The following is a 6,000-nucleotide window of genomic DNA, read 5'->3' as shown; positions in this document are numbered from 1 at the left end:
ATACCATGTGATGGTGACTATCCTTGGTCTCTTGGTGTCTTAGTCTCCTTAGCTATAGGTTTTCCAAAGATACGTGTTAAAGGATGCAATTTATCAGTGCCCAGAAAGAAGACTGAAGGTAAGGACGTGTTCATTAACGGCAGGCCTGGCACCCTAGTGCTGAGCCCCTTCTCCCCCATCTCGCTCATTGCACCTCCAACCCCGATCCCCAGACCAGCATAATCAGGTTTGGGAGACTGAAAGGGCTTCAGTTCCGCCTGGCTGCAGGAACCATAAATTCCAGACTAGGTCGGAATTGGAATAATCGCAGTCAAAATACACCCAGATGCTCTTACACACACAGGCGCGCGCGCATCCCCAGGCCATGGGGCGCACGTGAGCCCACGCCCCGCGCGCCCAGCCCTGCCCCTCGCCGGAGCATCCTCCGCAGCTGCCACAGAAGCCGCCTCCTCCTCCTTCTCCTCCTCGTCCACCTCCTCCTCTTCCTCCTTCTACGGCCACCGCCGCGGCTGCTGTGACTCCCATCCCCTCTTGTCCTCATTCCTCTCCCAGTACTTGCTCCTCCTTCCATCCCCGGCGCCTGCTGCCCGGCGCCGAAGGGCAGAACCCTCGGCAACGGCTCCCCTCTGCTCGGGCCACGAAGAGGCTGGAACAGGTCTGTGTCGGGGGCGCTTTGTTGCAGGCTGTTGGAACGCCAGTGGCTCCAAGAGCCGTTGGGGCGGGGGTGGGGAGGGGGGTAGGGCACGGGGCAGACGGGAGGGTAAGATTATTTCTCAGGTTTTGGTCTTTTTCTATGAATAGATGGGATGCGATGCAGTGGGAGGGCAGTCCGGTCCCTTTGCCAGTTCGCCGTCCCTGTGGCTTCATGGAGAGAGCTCGGTAGCTGCCCGGACTCGTGACCCTGCCCACCTCTAAAGCTCTCTTTCTTTGGGCCCCCAGTGCCCACATCCACTTCCCAGAGCTGAGCTTTCTCTTGTTGGGGGCGCTCATGGGTGGGGGCGGGGAGAGATGGATAGAGTCAGCGGGACGCCTGGGTGCATGAGGCTTTGTTGCCTACAACAAAACCAGTCCCCACCAGCTTCCAGTTCCAGGCTAGGCTACAGTCTGCCGGTAGAGTGGGGTGTGGATGGGGCAGTCTGGGGAAGTGAGGGAATGTGAGGGGCACTCCCTGTGTGTGATGGCACACAGGAATGCAAATTTGGGAGGGAGATGGTGCAGGTTTTGTGTGGGGTTTTTGAGCGTGATTTGGAGTGGGGTGTGTGTGTGTGTGTGTGTGTGTGTGTGTGTGTGTCTGCACCACGGGGCTGGGCTACTCTTGGCATTACATGTCCTTGGGTATCATCCCATGCCAAGCCAGATTGCAGTAACACACAGGCAGATCAGGTTCAACCTGTTCTGTCCACATCAGAAGGGTAATGATGGTTTCAAAGTCATGGAAATCCCCCCAGCTGGGGCTGTCGCTTAGGACATTCTGGATGTGGAATCTCTAGCCAGGTTGGCCAAGTCCTACTGGACATCATTATTGTTCCCCCAAAGATGCCCAACTTTCTTAACAGGCTTCTCTTCTCAGCCAATGAGGATACAAAGCTCTTACAGTGATCCCTGCAGTAACTCCCCCCACCCCACTTCCTCACCCCACCCCTTTAATTAGTGAATCCTCATGTCTTTACTGCAGTGATGTTAGCAGTGGGTTAGGAGGTAGCTGTATTATGTTTGGAGAAAACGGACATACTAAAAGCATTATGCATTAGTTGTGAATTTGGTTTAGAGGGTTTTTTGTTGGTTGATCCATAAGGTGTGAATTGGCATGGCAATTTTTTTTTTTTTTTACCAAAGAGAGAAGAGTTCAATAAAAATGAACAGAACTAGTAAGCCTCCTCTTTGACATTTTAATTTATGATTTTAATAAAGTGTTGTTTTTCAGGGTCGAAAAATGTACAATTAAGAACAGTGATCATTTAGTCAAACAACTGACATTTATTAAACACCTGCTATGCACCAGAGGTGTTAGGTATTGGAAGTATAGAAATGAATAAATGAATGAAACATCATCTCAGCTCTCAGGGAGTGTACAGTCTGGTAGGCGAGAGAGAAGGTGTAAACAGATAATTACAGTAGAGTTTGACAAGGCCTGGGCAGGGTACTGTAAGACCATGGAAGAGGGAAGCCTGCCTAGAGGAGTGGGGAGAAGATCAAGAAAGGTTTCATGGGGGAAGTGACATTTGAATGGGTTTTGAAGAATTAATTCACCAGGTGGTTACATTGAAGTGACAGCATATATAAAGATAGAGGAATCCTTGGACGGGTCACTGTTACATTCTCAACAAAGTTAGGATGAATCTCCTTGGACTGGGATGGTGATTAATAGTGAATTCAAAAGGAGCCAGTATTGCAGACTGATACAGATCAGAATACATCCCCATCTTAAGAAATGTCTAGCTCGTTTATTAATATTAGTGTGTTTTGCTTTAAGCAAATCTGATATATATAATTATGGATTAACAAGGCAAATGAACTAGATGGCGACAGTATTCACATTGCAGAATTTGTTGTTTTACAAAAGGATTCATAATCAGATCATCTTAAATAACAGTGCCCCTGTGACCTTTACAGTGAATATTATACCAAAAAGCAATTTATACAAAATTGTTCCCATAACAATGGATGGATACAGAAAGGTATATTTGTATTACATTTACTTTTTGCGTACAAATTTACCAATTTCAGTGGAAGTGTTTTCCCTCATGGTGTGGATGTTTAATAAACACTAAAAGAAAACGTGAAAATGGCAGTAGTAAATATGAAATCCTCTGTGATCTTCTATCATTTGAATTTTATATGCGTGCGTGCTAAGTCACTTCACTTGTGTCTGATTCTTTGAGATCCTACGGACCATAGCCCACCAGGCTCCTCTGTCCATGGGATTCTCCAGCCAACAATATTAGAGTTGCCATGCCCTCCTCCAGGGGATCTTTCTGACCCGCGTCAAACCCGTGTCTCTTATGTCTCCGGTATTGGCAAGTGGATTCTTTACCACTAGCGCCACCTAGGAAGCCCCGAATTGTATATAAAATACAAATTAATCAGGACAGAGTCTTCAGGGAGTTTTACATTTTAGGTACTTTTAGTAGTGTCACTGGTAATTAATAATAGCACAATATTTCTGTGCCGTGTGTTAGTTCTAAAATGGATATATGATGACCACTCTAATACTCATGCAATGAAGCCAGAAGAGGGGCAGATTCTGAGTCTTCTGTTTTGTTGTGTGGGCACTGATTGCATGGGCTGATGAATGGCACTAGGAATGAACCTAAGAGATGGATGATTTCTACTGGAAGTGCCTGGTGAGCACAATATTCTGCTAGTTAAGAGTGTGGACCTTGAATGTTTGGACCAGCATCCCAGGCATTTACTCCCTTCAATGAAGACCCAAAATAGCTCTGGCTTCTATTTGAAAGATGTGGTGTGCCAGCAGAAGTAGGCAAGCTTGAATCGGCTTCCTCTCATCTGGCCAGTGCCCTGCTGCAGAGGAAATGATGCCCTGAGGTCCTTTGGGTGCATCAAGGTCCTTTGGTCACTGGCTGTCAGTATCAGAAGGTATGGGGCATTTCTCTAAGAAACATCCTCTACAGCTTGGGCTAGAACGGAAGTGATCTGTTACTATGGTGATACTCAGATTAGCCTAATGGCTAGGACAGTGCTTCCTAAGGCGGGTTCTGAAAAGACTAGTTCCATAGGATGGTAGTAGGTGTTACACACACACTCACACCCACCTATCCCCCCACTCACACCCACCCACCCCCCCACACACACCCACTGAGTTTTGTGGTTAAGTTAACTTTGAGAAATTCTTGCTTAAACAGAAACAGTTTTGTTTATTGCAGGGCTTCTAAAAGCCATCACTAAGCTAGTGTATATCTTTGCCCACAGAACCTGGTGTTCCAGCAAGCATTTGGCGGAGCTGGTGTGGGGAAGAACATTCTTTGGGCAATGCCAGGCAAGAGCATTTTTGCACTGAGTTTGGAGGCTGTCACTGTCTTGTTGAGTAAACTTGGATGACTCCCTTCAGCCCTCTAGGCTTTCCTTCCCCCATGTGTAAAATGAAGCTGATAATGATCATTGCTCTCACTGACTGTGATGGTGTGATGACAACTAAGATAATATCCCTGCAAGTATTTTGAGCTCCTTAGAAGAAAGGCTCTATATAAACTCAAGGTTATTATGAAAGGGAAGTGAAGAATTAAGGCAATTATCTCAATAGTTCGGGCCCTAGTCCTGTTTTTCTGCTGCCTTATTGGGCAGTCTGCCTCAGTTCTCTGCTCTGCTTTGACTGCAAAAAACCTATATCCTCATCCAACCTTGCGTGACTCAGTTCTCTGGGGTTACTTCCTTTCACATCCTGACACTTTCAGCACGGCCTTTAATTTCCTGGTCCAGAGGTATCATCAGTGCAGCCTCAAGGAAATCCCATCAATCTGAATGCACCCTGCTGACCAGAGAGCCCTGGAGGTGGGAATTAAATGTAGTTGGAAAATTGCTTTTATCCTTCAGACTCATCCTCCTGCAGAAGCAGTTCTAAAGGACCATCTTGGAAGCTGAATGCTATGGGGTCCTCTCCAGTGGCCCCAGTGCTCCATCTGGACCAGAGTCCTGTTCGCAGGAGAGGTTTCTTGACCAGTTTCCAGGGTCCCTTTTGCCAGTAGGAAGTCATGGCCATCTTTAAGGAAATTTAAAGCAAAAGCAAAACCACTCTTATGACCATTGACCCTTCCTGATTCCCGTGACTCTTTGTTAATTCCTTCTTTTCCTTACAAGCTGCCTTGAAAGGATAGAGTTCTTGAGGATTAACCACTGAATAATCATTGCAGACTGGGTTTGAGGTAGAGACTGAGGTGAGGGCATTAGAGTTAGCAGTCTACCGTGCTCTGTACATGGACCAGCAATTTCCCACATGCAAGCGGCAAGCTTCCATCGCAGTAGGAAGCATTTAGGTTCAACCACAAGAGGAAACTGTGTGACTTTAAGATGTGATGCTGGAAAGTGAGAGTGAAGTCGTTCTCTGTCCTGGAGAGCTTGGTGGAAATGCCTATCCGAGAGGGGCGAGTCATAGCACGGTAGAGCTGCAACTGCCTCGTGAAGTTCACCTGATTCAAACGTTCTCTTTGGATGAGGCAAATGAGGCCCAGAGAAGTGCAGTAAGCTACCCAAGGTCACACAGCTACCATATGTCAGAACAGAAGTCCTCCTAAAAGCTAAAAATCAGATCTGCTGCCTCCTTATGCTCTTTACACAGCTTCATACCCAGCTGTGTTCTTGTATGGGGCCTCCTTGGTGACTAGACAGTAAAGAATCTGCTTGCAATGCAGCAAACCTGGGTTCGATACCTGGGTTGGGAAGATCCCCTGGAGAAGAGACTGGCTACCCACTCCAGTGTTCTTGCCTGGAGAATTCCATGTACAAAGGAGCCTGCCCAGCTATAGTCTTGTATATTTGAGTGTGGATTGGCTCATTCAGTGGGACTTGGAGGTCATGTCCAAGGCTGAGTTGTGTGGGCTGTAGCAGAGGAACAGGTTTCTCTGGGAGGCCTCAAAGGCCTGCTTCCTTGTATCTCCGGATCTCCATTCCTTTTGAGCGTATGGTTGTCTGATTCACCAAGCCATGCAGCTAGCTGGAAACCTAAGGCCTGGGTGTTCTGCCAAGATACCCAGTGGGTGATTAAATCATCCCAGTCCCTCTACCTTGGTCATTATTAACATTGCATGGACCAAGGACCTCCTTGAAAGCCTGATGAAAACTACTGATGCACTCCCCAGGGAAGGGCCCACATCCGCTACCACAGGCATGTAATGCCAGCGTCATCTAGGTTTGTAGCTCCTGGTCTGCTGGCTGTTGGTGTTGGTACACAGCCTAGGATCACATGTAGATGCTCCCTAAATTCTGAAGACTCCCAGAGCTGGAATTGTCAGTCTTATTTAAGGGGAAATTGGAAGTACTGGGATG

The 6,000-nt window shown here is 47.4% G+C and overlaps 1 long non-coding RNA gene across 2 annotated transcripts in view; it reads left to right on the top strand.

Moving 5' to 3' along the window:
- The first annotated feature begins 261 nt into the window (after positions 1-261).
- LOC113888483 overlaps positions 262-6,000 on the top strand; it is a 71,072-nt gene continuing 65,333 nt past the window's right edge. For both annotated transcript variants that reach the window (XR_003509990.1, XR_003509991.1), the window contains exon 1: positions 262-655. This is a non-coding gene — a long non-coding RNA (uncharacterized LOC113888483). The remainder of the gene's footprint in view (positions 656-6,000) is intronic.

This window comes from Bos indicus x Bos taurus, unplaced genomic scaffold (genome assembly GCF_003369695.1).
Source record: "Bos indicus x Bos taurus breed Angus x Brahman F1 hybrid unplaced genomic scaffold, Bos_hybrid_MaternalHap_v2.0 SuperScaffold_100218, whole genome shotgun sequence".
In the NCBI taxonomy this organism is placed as follows: Eukaryota; Metazoa; Chordata; class Mammalia; order Artiodactyla; family Bovidae; genus Bos; species Bos indicus x Bos taurus.
This window is presented reverse-complemented; position numbering and strand designations above follow the sequence as displayed.